The following is a 17,634-nucleotide window of genomic DNA, read 5'->3' as shown; positions in this document are numbered from 1 at the left end:
CCCTTCTTCTGGACTAAAATAGATTTATGCTTAGCTGAGTCAGTAACTGGCAAACGAAAATATTCCAAATTGGCCGATATGTCATCTTGGTATCAGTTTAAATGCAGAAATTATTGGAATGTATTTTAAAAAATATTGAGAATTAATAAAACAAAGCCTACTTATTTGCCTAAATTATTCTACTATCTTATTTATAGAGAACTTACTTAATCTTTTATAGTTGGTCACCACAGATATCAGTTTTACCCAAATATTGATAATGTTTTCCTATCCGCGACTAACTTTAATGTTCCATAACATAAAGCATGAGTTACTAAACTTACTTAAGGCCAGCAAAAGAAATGGCACTAGTTGGTAACTAAAGTCGATTATAAATTGAAACCATTCTTGCAATATAAATAAATTATTAATTGAATAAATGCTAATAAATTTATAAAGATATTCACGCTCGTTCTTGTTAAGCCCAAGACTCGTTTAAGCTCAATTTTGAAGCTCAAATTACATGAAATGATGAAAATACGCAGAATAGAAGGTGATGAACTTCACTTTCCCAACCTAACCTAAAATAACCTACTATTTTTTATTGAATTCTTGGCCCTTTTTTACGTTTATTTTGATTTAATTTTTTATTTGTTGGCGACTAGTTGAAATTTGTCATAGAGTCACGTGACAGCTAGCTGGTGGGATGTCCGTAGGCGGGGCTAAGACTTTGATGGATGCCCCCTCTCGATGCTGTCCCGTCCGTAGCCATTGATAAACCCGATTAAAGTAATTACTTTGTTCAATCGGAGTTTTATAATAACCAAGCGATATTTCATTTGGTTCTCCACCTTCGTTCTGCCCAAAGTTGTAGCGTTGCAGCCTGAGGCAATACACATCCACCCGGTGTATTCTATCTCCTTTACCTCTTCGTCTACAGACAGAAACGTCTTCTTGTTATTAGAAAGTAATTGGTGATCCAGGATGCTGCTACTGATTTACACTCGGCTAGTAAAAACCCGTCGTCCCTCGGCTGCCTCTCCCGCTCCCTTGCATGACCGGTTATTAAGATTCCTGGACGTGAGGCTAAGATAGTGGAATGTTGATGAGATGGGCTATTCCTCCTTACTCAATACATTCCAAATTAACGCCGCCTTGGACACAGTTCCAAGCTCCCCGCCATCTAGACTATCTTCGTCATCAATGGTCCATCTGCGCGTATAAACTAGCTTTCGAAACAACTAGGGAGGTTGTTTTGAAAATAAAAAGTTAAATAAATAAAAGGGGGTTTACAAACAGTACAAAAGTCAGATAGGAAATGCAAGAAACGAGTTCATTAGACGGTGGACTCGCTGCTATCTGTAGCCCGATCGGCCATAGTTTTCAGTCTTAATTTACTCAGACCGGCATTCATTCTATCTGGGCTCTGATGTTTATTAATTTTTATACAACAGTAGCTGCATTCTCTACTAGTAATCTGTTATTATTTAATTTCAGAGAATTTTTTCTTTTAAAAATAGACCTAACACTTCATTCACGAGCTTCCATTAATAACAGAAAGTTAATTAAATGCAATACTTGATTTAACCCTCCTCATTAACATTTATTTTTCCATGCTTCCAATTTACATCCACAATCCTTTCACTTTCTTAAGCTATTATAAGATGGAATTAATTTTTCGAACTGTAATACCTACTGAGATTTGGGAATGTTTTATCTGGTTTGTAAATCATTTTAGTTAGTCTAATCTAAAAGATAGACTTATCAAATTGTATTTCAGTGGCCAGTTTTAGAAACGCTCTGTTATTTCCACTTTTTGATTTCCAATTACTTCCACTAACCATTTTTTTGTTTGCTTCCGCAGAAACCCATGGAACATACACCCCACTCACACATAAAATTTGCAAAACTTTAATTTTTTGCTACATTTTTGATGTCTACTTTAATTTTTTTTTTTTTCCATTTTTTAATTATGAAGAACATCAGTTGACCAGAAGTTCGACCGCAACAACTTTTTGATTTCCTATAATTGCATAGGTTTGATCACTAAAATATTTCATTTGTATTTGGACCGAATAGAAGCTCTATCACTTTGGGTTGAAACATTTTTCAGAGAAGATTGATTTTAGTTGGGTTTCCATCATGTTTACTTCGACGCTATCATTTCTTGTTTGATGGGTACAGGAGTAAAGGAAGCTTATTTTTAAGGGGCAGATTTGGTGTAATAGCGCTACTACTTACAAGTGACAGAAACCAGTTCTAATCTCACAAGTGCATTTTATTTGTTGGAAAAAATATTCACAGCCAAGTATGAGCTTTTGTACCGTTCCTGACACCTAACTGGATAGCTGGAACTTAAGCCTCCCGGAAAATATAGGCAGAAAATTCCTCGCGAGTCAGATGATTTTATTTATGGTGCATGCCGTAATCCTAGCCCCAAGCATTGGTCATTCACCTTTAGTTTTCATCTTGAGCTTGAATCCTTCAAACAGATTTAGATCTCGAATTAACGAGGAAAAGACATGAGTACTACTCGTACTACTCGTGATCTGGTTTACCACGCGGGGCTTAACTTCCAAGCAGTGGCGTAACTAGATTTTTTAGGCCCATAAGCAAATTCTAACAACGGGGCCCCACCCCTACTAACATTATGTGAATATAATTTAATAATGTTGTTTTGTAGTTATAATTTAATTTTAAATAAATGAATGTATTTGATACTTCAATACTTTGCATTTGATATTTCAATACGACTAAACTATACGTTTAGTATAGTTTAGTCGTATTTATAAACAAAAAAAAGTTACTTAAATATACTAGGTATATGATTTTTTATAATATAAATATTAAATAAATAAATTTTTAAAGGGGCCCCCGGCTTTAGGGGGCCCGAAAGCGTTGCTTCCAGTTGCTTCCCTGAAGCTACGCCACTGCTTGCAAGTACCATTTTGTTCAGATTGGGGCGGAAGCGCATACTTTATGACAAACTTTTTTTCTTTAACAACAAAATGTACATATCTATCTACAAGCGGGATTCGAACTGGCGATCTAGCTCTTACAAAGCTACGCTTCATAACCACTAGACCAACACTCGCCATTAATGTTGGTAATAAATTAATACGACTTAAATGTTTCCGTGTTTTAAAAATTTTGTGAGTTAAACCATAGTAAGAGAATCTGGAATGAGTGTTCATTCAATGTTAGGAGCCTTCAGCATAGGGACAAGGACTTCTTCAGGACTTACACTGGATTAACAATAGTAATTTGTTTAATTTGTTTCAGATTTTGTCTACTATCCTTTAAGAGTAACTAGGATTTCTAGCATTCCCGCCCCTACCTGGCACCGTAATCATAGGTCAAGAAGTCTTACATACGGGGTACATTAACATGATGTGATGGTTGCTTTTATTTGATGATCAAATTTATCCTGATTCTCCTACAACCATTACATTACACCACATTTTTTAAAATCTTTAATTATTATTATTTTTGTTCTTTGCGTCACAAATAACATTTTTTGCAGTCAGAGGACCTCCCAAAACGTGTATTTCTGATGGAAAATTAATATCGAAAACTGATCACGAATGAATGAAATTGTAACTTTGATCTTAAATATCTCAACAAATATTAGGGATATCGAAACGGGGTCAACGTCGTTTTTCACAACTTTTTATGTAGATTTCATAATCATTCTCAAAACTAGTGGTCCTTATGAAACCCTGATCAGTTTTTCGGCCGTAACTCCACCTAAAACAAAGATACACCATCGGGGGCAGAAATTTTGAAAACTAGACCAAAAAAACATATGGTTTATTTAATGGGTTTTCCGGGTTTCCGCTTTTCTAGAAAGTTATTAGCGATTGGTGCGTTTTAAACGGATCACCCCGCATAATGAGCCAAAATTTAATTTGTTTTACGTTTTGATAGAAAGTTTCCAGGCTGATATAAGACCCAAATATAATCCAAAAGTTTAAACTTAGCCAGATACAGTAAGCCTTAAACCTCACCATCTATTTAATTTAAGAGAATTACAAAATTAAGGGAACATCAAGGAAATGTATCTAGATATTATAAAAAAGAGATTCTTACTTGCATAATAGTCACATCGTAATTCGCCATGAGAGAAATCTTCACTCTTTGTTAGTGAAGGATGTTTGGAAAAGCAAACATTTGTCTTTCTATTGTCAGCCGACCTACTGGGATGGGATGAATTGAATGGGCGATGGTATAAAGCGGATATATGTGTGAGTGGGGTGTATGTTCCATGGGTTTCTGCGGGAAGCAAAAAAAATAATGGTTAGTGGAAGTAATTGGAAATCAAAAAGTGGAAATGACAGAGCGTGAAGGAGCGTGTAGAATTGGAGATAATCCATTTATCATTTGTATCGCAGCGCGGCGCTAGGATCGTCTCACTCGGTGAGCGTTTGCACGGACTGGACGCCCCGACAAATCTATTAGTTGGCAATATGAATGGACCGGCTTCGACCATTCATCTGTCTCTACTATTCGCATTATAAAAATTCACCATCCTCTTCTTTTCATCTTCTTCCATTAAAAACTTTCGTAAAAGAGAGAGACATTAATAAAATACGGCTAAATAGAATCAGGAAAAATATCTATTTTTCTTTCTGTTAGAACTCCATTATAATGAATTATTTACTCGACTATTGAATGGCGCAAACTTGAGAAGATCTCTACTCTAAAACATTGATTTTATCCATCTCACCGCGCTTGTTTTTTTGTCAACCTCACCGATTTCGGATTTTCATTCAATTTCAGTATGAAGATAGAAAAATCAGGTATTTGTCGAGTAATTTTAGTATGAAGAAAAAAACATCAAGTATTTGTCGAGTCATTCCAATATGAAGATTGAAACATCAGGTTTTTGTCGAGTAATTTCAGTATGAAGATAGAAAAATCAGGTATGTGTTTTTGTCATTTCAGTATGAAGATAGAAACATCAGGTATTTGTCGAATAATTTCAGTATGAAGATAGAAACATCAAGTATTTGTCGAGTCATTCCAATTTGAAGATTGAAACATCAGGCATTTGTTGAGTCATTTCGTATCATCACTTCAGAATTAGAGGGTATCCCCATAAGTTGAAGTCAAATTTCTCTGCACAAAACCATAGGTTTCTATATCTCTGAAGAAAATTCGAAACTAATTTTTTTGACAAAAAGCGAGCAATCCATGGTGCTAGTATTTCAAATCCAATCATGAGGTGAAAAATCCAGCGATCAGCAATCTTATTTCTTTATTTCTCATTAAAACAGATCAGTTTGTAGCAAGTTGTGAAAAACAAAATTTAAACAGATTTGACAAACTTAATTAGATTAATTAAAACAAAATCCTGATGTAAATTCTCAAACGACTTTTTCCTACTTCTATCCTCAAACTTCTTCATACACACAGAGACTAATTCGTAAAATAAAACTTTTTCGGTCTCAACGGAACTTGAAACGGATTCACCGATGATAACTTGAAATAGAAAACTGTAAGATTAAAAATGGACTGTCTTTCCAGACCTTCAGAAATATGTAAACATATCTGATTAATAGGACAAAACTAGTGTCTGAGCTGTTCGTAATAATTACGTAAACTGTATTAGCAATGATAGTTAAAAAGCAATAATGGTATAATTTTTCCTCCCTTTTGGTAAGATAAATGTACAAGTGCAGCATAAAAAGCCAATAGAAAAAAATAATATAATAAAAAATAACGTATAGATAATAATAAAACAAAATCACTTGAAGGGCTAGAATGAAGGTCAACTACCGATGGCCATCATAAGTGGGTGAGATGGCGTACTTAATAAACAAATTTTCTTTGTCCAAGGATATCAACATACAAGATACGAGAATTTATGAATGTTTGGTACAGTGATTCTGAAACGGATTTTGCAGTAAACAACGTGATTAAATCAACGAAATGGAACAGGCATGCATGTTATTTTTAATATTCCTGGCAGGTTTTGAATTTCTATCAATCATCATAGGTTGATTCATCACATTGGAGTAAAGGGTAGTGGAAGTCAAAATCTTTGTAAGAAACTGATCAATCATTCAACCTGATGAATCTTGTAAAATCCAGCATAGCGAGGCCTAACCACATTTTCAATCAGATCGAAGAGGTTGTTAGATCGTTTAATAAAATGTTGATTCAAATTAAAACTGGGTTCTAATTTTGTCACTAGAAGCTATTTTTAATCGACGGAAGTAACAAGAAAAATTTGGAGTCTAATGACCCTCTTGCAGGTGAGTTGGCGCCAACTGTTTAACAATAGTATTACAGAATATCTAGCTACCTGCTTGGGCGATTATCTAAAATTATTTAAACGAACCTACAATTCATTTGTCGTTGCGCTTCATAAATTGTGGTTTGTTCTACGTATAGTTGGGCGATAAAAAATAAATAAATATTATTTATTCATTTTTTGCGAGAAAGAAAATTGACATTAATAACTTCTATAATTCTATTTAAATCCGTTACTGACATCATACAAATTTTAAAAGATATCATGAATCAACTCAATACATTATCTAACTACAGTTAAAGATTCTAGTAGACAATTTGTTGGTGAACATAGAATGTTTAAACGTTTCATATATCTCTATAAACTAATTGTCTCACTATGAGTGTACAGGATCAGAAATGTGATTGCAACAGCGCAATTAGTGGTCCTGCATTATATCCCAGCATCAGGTATTAAACTCACTTTTAACTTACAAATTCTATCCAAACTTTTTTCCGAATTTCGTAACGAAAATAGTAATTAAAATGAAAGTGACAAGATTACCCAACAGCACTTTCGAATTTCGAAATAGCGGAAAACGTAGAAATCTTTTCTATAAAATAGCATTAGTTCAAAACCGCAAATTTGGACAAAGTATTGTAACGACTGTGAGTGCCGAAGATAATTAGACCGTAGTGTCCTGGAGAGATTTCTTTATTGTATATAATGGAATTTGAAAACAAGTTCTTCGGTTTTTAAATTTGGGCTTCGACTTTTTGGATTTACAGAAGTATAATATAATAGTGATTCTTTAAACAGCTAACATTAATTAAAAATTTGTAACTATCTGCCCAAAATTCATTCAAACAACATTTTTTCCCACAACTCGCAGCACTTTATTGATGGATAAATTCTCCATTTGGCATTTTAGCAAAAGTAGATCGTGAAATTCTCCCTAAACTTCGTTCAGACATTACTCACACGTAGGGGTCTAAACCTTTTTTTCCCTTTATTTGAGCTACAATTAGCGCGTGGGTGCTGTAAGTATAAATGATAACAGTGATCGATAGAAATAAACGATTCGAATCCCGCGTACGACTACTTTTTATATGTTAGAAAAAAATTGTTTATACTAAAGTATGTGCTTCTGCCTCTGTCCACGACACCTAATTTGGTAATTGGACGTTAAGCCCGCCTGAAAAAGTAGGCGATTACATTACTTTAGAAGTAAACGAGTGGAGGAGTTACCCAGTGGTAAAACTCCAAAACACTGAACTCTTCGATCTCCTTGTGAAAGGAGCACGAGAACACTGTCTTTTAAGATGTCTTGTTGGGTTGTTCTAAAAGAAAGATTTCGAGCTAGAAGATTCGCGAGTGACAACAGGTTAAAGTGGAATTTGGTTGATAAAAACAGTATTAAGATCTGTTTGTGTATTGCAGGTGTAGACGTCAAAAGAACTGTTTATTGTAGTACGAAGTATTTTCGATTGCAGATTGGTGCGTTTTATTGAATCCTACAGCTCTATTTCATATGCCTAGATGGGTTTTAAAAGAGATGTGTAAGTTAGTCTTACAAGAGATAGAAGCTCTATCTAGCTAACGGTTTTTTTTAGAAGGTGTTGAAAGTTGGTTTAATTCTGTTCTTTTAATTCTGTAGGGGATTGCCATAATTTAGATTTAAAAACCATGGTCTTAGATTGATGGTCAACATTCAAATCACTGTACCGATGAAGTGATGTTAATTGTAACACTCAAATGTTATCTGTACACTCAACACTGCCAGACCGTTTAACTAGTCTACCCTCATGATGTAAGTAACCATGCCCTGATCCTTCACAAATTGCTGTAACATTGCATTACTGCACTAGTGCTATTTGGCTGGCCGAGATGGATAAGTATAATTCTCCTAAAAAAAAATTATTTTAGGCAACTCTGGAGAATGATGGGAGAAGGCTTCTCTCTAAAGTGCCACTTAGGTGCGCTGAACGGTTCTCAATTGTATGCAGTTAATAATAACCAAGAATGCTATAAAAACTCTGCGTCTTAAAGAGTTAGAGTTGCAGTAAGAGAAATTCGTGTGAAAATTCTCACAAGAGTTTTGATTATTTGTAAAGGAAGAAGGCACCAAAAAATTAAAATAGATAATTCCGATTAACTTCCTTACATCTTTTTATTTTGTTAGCATTCAAACCTTAATGTTGATTAGCTGAACATTCCAAAAAAATAATTTGATTTACAAACTTCTTTCTCACGATTCCGCGCTGGACACATGTTACATGCTTCGTTAAGTAGTTTGGGAATTTGCAACATCTGTCAGATATAGAATTGAATTAAACCACAAACTAGTTCTGGAAATAGTCGATGTACAAACAATAGTGCCAAAATCTGTATTACAAAAGCCAATATACTCGTATCTAAATTCGCATTATATTGCGTAAATATAAACTCGTACTTGATCTATGTTGTGGCAAAAAATTACACTTATAAACGAGGATGCACCCTATATTTGAAAGAAAATTTAGGAATTTTATCTTTTATAGGATTTATTTTTTATAGGATTGGACTTACGGTCTAGAGGTGTGGGGTACAGCCAAACCTACAAACATACGAACAGTACAAACATTTTAGTCAAAACTCCTCCGACAGATAGCTGACGCTCCTTTCTACGTTACTAACCTCACTCTTCACAACGACCTCAACATTCCCTTCATAGACCAACTCGCCAAGACAAGATACCAAAAATTCCATACTACTCTTTCGACTAGTTCTAATCCTCTTGTACTGTCTCTCGCTTCCTCTGACATCCCTAATACACCTCGCCGACTGAATCGCCAGTGGCCCCGCGACTTCCTTGTAGGCAGAAGCTGGGTCTTCAGATGATTTAGGAATCATTATTCTCCTATCTCTCCTCTCTCCTCCTCGTATTCTCCTCTCTCCTCCACACAACCTCCTCTCTCCTACAGAGAGTGCTACCGCTGGATAGTTTCTCTCCTCCTGCTCTCCTACCAGTTTATCATACTCTCCTCATTTACTGATTGTATACAATGTATACAGATTGTTAATTGCAAATAAATTAAAAAAAAAAAAAAAATATAGGAAAAGATTTTCAAAGTTGGGTATTTTTTTAACACGCTTTATCGTGCAGTTTTTGTTGATCAACCGGACAGTTATATAATTATTCTATCTTAGCAACACAACGCAGTAACTCTTCTTCAACCTTCTTAAAATCTGGGAATAACAGTCTAATAACTGTATATAAGATGGTGAGAGTCAAATTTTAGCTTTACAAGTTTTTTCGTTTTAGAGATCATTGGTTCGCTCGCAAAAGGAATATATCTATTTTTTTTAAAGCTTCAACATGCGTTACTTAATGGAGAGTTAAAATTTTGGAATATTGCCTTGCACTATTTACTTTCTAAGACTAATAACCTGATGCCTTAATTATTTCATGCACATTTATCTTACTGTTTACAAAACATGGGTTAGTTTGGAGTGTAAATCTATGGCTACGTTACAGGAAGTGAATAAACTTTTTGTTGCAGATGGAATACAAATGTACACATTACTGGAGGAAGTAGTTGCCAGTTTTTAGGGCTGCACCAGTGGCAGCGATAGTAGAAATGTGACTATCGGAATCTATTAATCTTGTTTATCCGGGCCGGTTGCAGCTTCACTCTCTCTGCTCTGTAATTGTGCAGCGTTCAGTGGCCGCTAGTGTGAGTAACTGAGAGAGCGTCATCTCTCCCTTCTCCTATTATTTCCGTCTATTCTGTTAGCGAGCGCAACAATACAAAACAAAACTCTAATGTGTATCTTTTACTTCTACATCCATTTCCTTTTTCCAGCTAGACTGTTCGTCTCTTGATCCTCTAATACGTAGATATAGTAGGGGTGCCTGGGTGGTAGATAATCTAGCCGAGCACACAGTACCATGGGTGCCTAGATCGGAAGTGGATAGGCCAAATTATAGCTTTCCTTTCTCTACTTCCCCTCGAACAAACTGTTTTCTCCTCTACCCCGCCCACTCATTACACTAGAACAAAAGACCGATATCTTTCCCACATATACAAAAAAAAAAAAAAAAAAAAAAATAGCCAGCGAATGCATGCGTGCACTTTAATGTCCATAAACTTATCCACTTTCTCTTACGCTACTAATTAGTGAAAATATTAGTGCTCAGTAAGGTGTTTCAAAAAAATGATGACCTTTAAATTTTAAAGAGCACCGAGCGGAAAATCAAAGTTCATTTAAAAACAAAAAGTTTCGTTCGAAATAGAGTAAAATCGATTGATATTTAGAGGTCGCTACCATCGATCAAAAGATTTTTGTTTTGCTTTTTTTTTTATTATAAAAAATCCTTATTAAATGTTTTGTATCTTTTCAAATTATTAGCAAAACATGTAATTGTACAAAGTTTATTTAAATATAATTTGCTATAAAGACAATGCAGTTGGAATCATTTTGATGGCCATTTTATTTTCAAAGTTGTAAATAATTAAAGAAGCTGTATTTTTTTAAAAAAAATATATTTTTGAAAAATTTCGATTAATTAACGTTAAATCACTTCATTTTTTATGTGTTTCGTACAGAATTTAAAAAACAAATAATTTTGGTGACTGAAACTTCTAAATTAGGGAATATTTTGCATTTATTGTTATAATTTGAAATTAATTTACTATCAATCAATCAATTAATTGCTTTAATTAACTAAATGTACTAAGGTTTTTTTGTCTTAGTATTACGTTTGACAGATTTACCAAAGTAAATATTAAGTTTATGGAGTGTACGAGGGTCGTTTGAAAAGTCCGTGCAAAGTCAGAGAGATAGCACTACTGGCGCGTATCGAGGTTATGTTTAGTTAGTAGCATCTCTTGGAAGAACACACACCAAGTTTCAGCCAGATCGGTCTATTTCTTTGTGTTTGGCATTCATTTGAATCGAGGAAGTCGAGTGATTTTAAAAAAATGGACGAAAAAGAATTTCGTGTGTTGATTAAACATTACTTTATGAAAGGCAAAACGCCTCAGGAGACTAAAGAGAAGCTTGATAAACATTATGGTGACTCTGCACCTTCGATTAGAACAGTTTATAAGTGGTTTCAAAATTTTCGGAGTGGCCATATGACGCTGAACGTTTTGGACGCCCTGTTTAGGTTACTACTCCAGAAATCATTGATAAAATCCATGATATGGTGATGGATGACAGAAGAGTGAAGGTGCGTGAGATTGCTAGTGCTGTGGGCATCTCGAATGAACGGGTAAATAATATTTTGCATCAACATTTGGACATGAAAAAGCTATCCGCAAGATGGGTGCCGCGATTGCTCACGCTTGACCAAAAACGAAATCGTGTGAAGTGTTGCGAGGACGGTTTGCAGCTGTTCCAGAAGAATCCGCAGGACTGTAAGCGTCGTTTCGTCACTGTGGATGAAACATGGATAGATCACTACATTCCTGAGACCAAAGAACAATCTAAACAATGGGTTACCAAGGGGGAATCTGCGTCAAAAAAGGCGAAGACCGTTCCTTCGGCCGGAAAGATTATGGCGACTGTCTTTTAGGATTCGCAAGGAATAATCCTCATCGACTATCTGGAAAAGGGTAAAACTATTACAGGTGCATATTATTCATCGTTATTGGACCGTTTGAAAACCGAGCTGCAAGAAAAACGCCCACGATTGGCCCACAAAAAAGTTCTTTTCCATCACGACAACGCACCAGCTCACACCTCAGCAGTTGTGGTCGCAAAATTAATGGAAATAGGGTTCCAACTCGTTTCACATCCCCCCCTATTCTCCAGACTTGGCTCCCTCGGACTACTATTTGTTCCCCAATATGAAGAAATGGCTGGCGGGAAAAAGATTTTATTCAAACGAGGAGGTGATTGCAGAAACGAATGGCTATTTTTCAGACTTGGACAAATCCTATTATTCGGAAGGGATCAACAAACTAGAGCAGCGTTGGACGAAGTGTATAAGCCTAAAAGAAGACTATGTTGAAAAATAAAAAAGGTTTACCCCAAAAAATTAAGTAGTTTTTATTTTTGCACGGACTTTTCAAACGACCCTCGTATATAGGCACTGTAGCCTGAAACCACCTTTTGTATATCTATTTTAAATTGTGAATGAATTTTTTCAAATTCAAAATTCAAAAATTACATAAAGAAAAGTCGTGCAAATTGTTCACACACTAAATTTTTCTTCCATGCACTCCCATTTTAAAATATCTCTTTTTTACGTTTCTCTTTCTGGATTAAGGATAGTATTACAATGGTGTCCAATTTAGATCTTCAAATTTTCACCAGTTTTATCCATTTTGGGACTCCTCAGCCCATAAAAATGGACTTTGTATGTGGGAACAAAATGTCTCTATAGGTAACTAAAAACCGCGGGAATGATAGACATTATCTTTTGATTGAATCATTATTAGTGGACCTCAGTGCAACTTAGCGGTCGAAAATCTTAAACTACTACGACTTTACTCAATATAGTGGTTCATTTTTTGAGGCTTTCCCAAAAAACGGCTCCCACATCCTTTATTTCATCTTTTATTTCTAATATGTTCCCAGAGAAATCGCAATGAAGTTACTTCAGGGAGAAGGGATGGTCTTTTCTGTGAAGGATATTAGATTATATCTACATAATAGCTGAGCTTACAATTGTATCATTTTAATGACTCATAAAATTTAATTAATTAAAGTTAATAACAATTTTTTATTTTTAGTTTTTGAAAATTGGCAATTTGCCATAAGTTATCGATCAATTTGTCATAAGTTATCGATCGATTAAATATTTTCTTACTCCAATCATTCGTGAAATTATCCAAATAAATATTATTTCTGGAATAATTTCTCTTCTTTTATTTTGAGTAGTTTATTAAACTTGTGCCTTCTTTCCACCGCATTCTACAAAGAAACAAGACGGTCGTTTAATCTAATCGAAATTCCCGAGTAAATGATAAGCACTACTGATAATACCTTTGATAATATTTCACTAATTGATCAGCAAACTGACTATCTTTTTGCTAAGTAATATTAAAATTTAAAACATGTTCTGGAAGGTTGAAAAATAGAGATTCAAAATAAATACAGTATGTTTGCTGCTACAGCCCACGTTACATTTAATTAATATCTTATTAAACATACAAGTGTTATCAACTCGGACAGGTGGTAAATAGCAGGTGTATGAGGCACATGCATTGAATGTAATAGTAAATATTTGAGACAGGAATAGCTTCTTGACTGAGGAGCCATCTGCTTTTGAAATAGTGAAACAGAGAATTTTATAATTTACATAGAAAATATAGTAAATAAAAGTGGCAAAGCTTGCTTTTGTTTGTTAGCTGTTAATGTAGGAAGGTTAAATATGTTTACACATTGGTTGGTCAGGTTAAGCCGGTTGTACGGAACAAGTTCTAACGTGTCAAAGACCTTTTGTATTAAGTGTTTTTGTGTGAGTGCTTATATAAAACTGTTTATATGTAATAAATAAACTAAGTTGTTTAGTATTGAACTAGTTTATATTGAATGTTTTGATATTGTAAGGGCTAGTTTCTTTTAAAGATATTTATTTTTATAATGTACAAGTTGTTGTTTTCCTTCTCATTTTAAACATACACGAATTGCAATAAGATTGGTGGTATTGTAAGTTACCTGTGGTGGAGAACAGCTGAACTGCACACATGCTGGCGTGTGGGCGTCCGGTCATGTGTGGGCGAGACGTCCTCTTCTAGTCGCCGAAGAGAGAGACGGCGCGATACAGCGATTCCAGTGAGTGACTGAGAGAGAACACCAAGAGAAGAGTTGTGATATTTTGTGCGAGAGAGGTGTTGATCTGGCTAGAGTCCCCGGGACACTGGAAGAGACCGCCGCAACTCGACCCAGCCCCACTACACCCTTTGCATGTTAAAAAGGGACTTGTGTATGCAAAAGTATGAATGAGATACGGCCCCGGCCGCCCGTCGGCCCTATTAGCAATTGTAATAAGGCTCCGGCCAGCGGCGGGGAGCAACTGACAGAGCGCGCCGCTGGTAAACTATACTCTTCTATATCTGTGCATAAAATCCGGGTCACACTTGGTAAATCGATTGCTCTGTTGGATATTTAGGGCGCTCTTAAGATTCCACTGTTGAGGATTGGACCTCCATCCAGCAAGAACTGGTCGTCTGACAAAATCTACTACGACATCCCCACTAAACCTACAATATCAATTATGTATACATTCATAAAAACGTCGTTTGAATAATTTTATACTTAGAATATTAATTTGAATTTCAAAGCTTCATTTTGAATCAACCATCCCTGTTCATTCCCAATTATATTCTCGTAAAATAGATAAATTATCAACCTATTTGAAGAAGGGAGAATTTCCTTCCATTTTCGCCGAATATTTTAAATTTAATTTACAGAAGTGGTTCTCAATTTTTTAAAATCATATTTGACTTCATTTTATTTTTTTTTTTTGATGACACAAAAGAGTTATGAACAAATTCGGAAATCCGGAACTATCACTTTACAAGAATGGTTTGTTTTTTTCAGTTACTTAAGATTTTCTCAAAAACGGCTCTAACCACTTTTCTTTAAACATGGTGATACTAATTTACATATTACAAATCTATTCCTTTAAAGTTCAAAAAAATTTGTCCAGTTGATTCAATATACGGTTGCTTTTTGCTCATTATAACGGCTCATTGCACCAGAACGATGTAAGAAATGAGTATATGTGTATGAAGAGAAATTTTGACCTATAGAGTGGTAGGTTCGTACTCTTTGACTTCCTGAGGAAGCCCTTGCTGGCTGCGCCTAAGCAACCTACCAGCGGCACCCGTTCTTTCCATAATTTTCACATACATGCCCATGCACGCGTAGATGGTCTCCTTGAACTTCGTGATCTGGTCCTACTTTTCTTCTCCTATCCCAACCACCCTCATAATTCTATGCAGCTTCCCTTTTCGCGTAACCTTCGTCTGGTTTGTGACTTACTAAATTTACCTCCAAGCTTATAATTAAACTTACATTTAAATTCACATTTTCAAGTAAAATTTTAGACTTTTTTCGCAGTACTTCTCAAAGCGACATTTTATTAAATATCTGTACCTCGGAGGTGTACAACACTAAGTCTCTTTTTTGAAAAATTTCTTTTTTTAATGTTTCTACACAACCATCTGTTGCGCATCTAAGTTACTTATTAACCACCAAAGATTTAAGCAAAATAACTCTCGTGAGCTTACGAGGGTTGTTTGAAAAGTCCGTGCAAAAATAAAAACTACTTAATTTTTTGGGGTAAACCTTTTTTAATTTTCAACATAGTCTCCTTTTAGGCTTATACACTTCGTCCAACGCTGCTCTAGTTTGTTGATCCCTTCCGAATAATAGGATTTGTCCAAGTCTGAAAAATAGCCATTCGTTTCTGCAATCACCTCCTCGTTTGAATAAGATCTTTTTCCCGCCAGCCATTTCTTCATATTGGGGAACAAATAGTAGTCCGAGGGAGCCAAGTCTGGTGAATAGGGGGGATGTGAAACGAGTTGGAACCCTATTTCCATTAATTTTGCGACCACAACTGCTGAGGTGTGAGCTGGTACGTTGTCGTGATGGAAAAGGACTTTTTTGTGGGCCAATCGTGGGCAATTTTCTTGCAGCTCGGTTTTCAAACGGTCAAATAAAGATGAATAATATGCACCTGTAATAGTTTTACCCTTTTCCAGATAGTTGATGAGGATTATTCCTTGCGAATCCCAAAAGACAGTCGCCATAATCTTTCCGGCCGAAGGGACGGTCTTCGCCTTTTTTGGCGCAGATTCCCTCTTGGTAACCCATTGTTTAGTTTGTTCTTTGGTCTCAGGAGTGTAGTGATGTATCCATGTTTCATCCACAGTGACGAAACGACGCTTAAAGTCCTGCGGATTCTTCTGGAACAGCTGCAAACCGTCCTTGCAACACTTCACACTATTTCATTTTTGGTCAAGCGTGAGCAATCGCGGCACCCATCTTGCGGATAGCTTTGTCATGTCCAAATGTTGATGCAAAATATTATGTACCCGTTCATTCGAGATGCCCACAGCACTAGCAATCTCACGCACCTTCACTCTTCTGTCATCCATCACCATATCATGGATTTTATCAATGATTTCTGGTGTAGTAACCTCAACAGGGCGTCCAGAACGTTCAGCGTCACTTGTGCCCATATGGCCACTCCGAAAATTTTGAAACCACTTATAAACTGTTCTAATCGAAGGTGCAGAGTCACCATAATGTTTGTCAAGCTTCTCTTTAGTCTCCTGAGGCATTTTGCCTTTCATAAAGTAGTGTTTAATCAACACACGAAATTCTTTTTCGTCCATTTTTTGAAAATCACTCGACTTCCTCGATTCAAACGAATGCCAAACACAAAGAAATAGACCGATCTGGCTGAAACTTGGTGCGTGTTCTTCCAAGAGATGCTACTAACTAAACATAACCTCGATACGCGCCAGTGGTACTATCTCTCTGACTTTGCACGGACTTTTCAAACGACCCTCGTATAAGTAAGAAAACATCGCGAAAAAATCTTTCATTTGCTCTCCTTTAAAAAATTAAAAATGTGACATAGTGTTGTGTACCTCCGAGGTATATTGTGTCCCTCACTAATTCCACGAAATACTCTGCATCACCTCAAGCGATTAAATGAGGTTCCTAGGGGTTCTGGTGCTGTGGTTATAAAGCATGAATTAGTGAAATTCCCAGTTCCAATTCCACGTGTACCTACATTTTTTTCTTTTTTGAAAATTGTTAATAAAAGTCTGCGTGAATTAAAACTGTCCGGTAGGACAGTTGTATAAGGGTTGATCGTCAAAAACTGCACGAAAAAGCGTAACGTTGAAAAACACCCAACTTTGACAATTTTTTTCTCTTTTTCTATAAAAGATAAAATTCCCAAATTTTCTTTAAATTATAGGGCAAACCCTCCTTTATCACTGTATTTATTTGTAACGACCCAGATTTAATAGGTTTCGAGAAAAAAGTTGCCGAAAATGAGCAAAAACGGCTTTTTCAAAAAATGTTCTTGTTCTTGTTCTTGTTCTTCTTGTTCTTCTTGTTCTTCTTGTTCTTCTTGTTCTTCTTGTTCTTCTTCTTGTTACCTTTCTTGTAAACAACGTAGCGCCTAAACGCGCGAACCGATTTTCATGAATGAGGTGTCATTCGATTCGGAATTTCATGTAGATGTGCCTTTTGGGGGTCACGGCGCTGTAAATCGATTAGGAGAGGAGTTAGCCCCATGAATGTGAGGCCCCCTTCAAAATTATTGTTTACTAATAACTCTGTAAATCTTCGCCCGATTTTGATAAAATTTGACTGGTTGAAAGGGTTAAGGATCCCCTATATAACATAATTAAAGCGAAGTTCTGCTCTTACTCCTGTTAAGGGGAAGTATTGAAATCGTT

At 35.7% G+C, this 17,634-nt stretch overlaps 1 long non-coding RNA gene across 1 annotated transcript in view; it reads right to left on the bottom strand.

Moving 5' to 3' along the window:
• LOC141458128 (uncharacterized) overlaps nt 1-14,569 on the bottom strand; it is a 193,178-nt gene extending 178,609 nt beyond the window's left edge. The window contains exon 1 of the long non-coding RNA XR_012460753.1: nt 13,865-14,569. This is a non-coding gene — a long non-coding RNA (uncharacterized lncRNA). The remainder of the gene's footprint in view (nt 1-13,864) is intronic.
• Nucleotides 14,570-17,634: the final 3,065 nt, after the last annotated feature.

Source organism: Rhodnius prolixus, unplaced genomic scaffold, assembly GCF_049639745.1.
Source record: "Rhodnius prolixus isolate KJV_2025 unplaced genomic scaffold, Rpr scaffold_1, whole genome shotgun sequence".
NCBI lineage: Eukaryota > Metazoa > Arthropoda > Insecta > Hemiptera > Reduviidae > Rhodnius > Rhodnius prolixus.
Note: the sequence above shows the minus strand (reverse complement) of the source record. Positions and strands in the feature narration are given on the sequence as shown.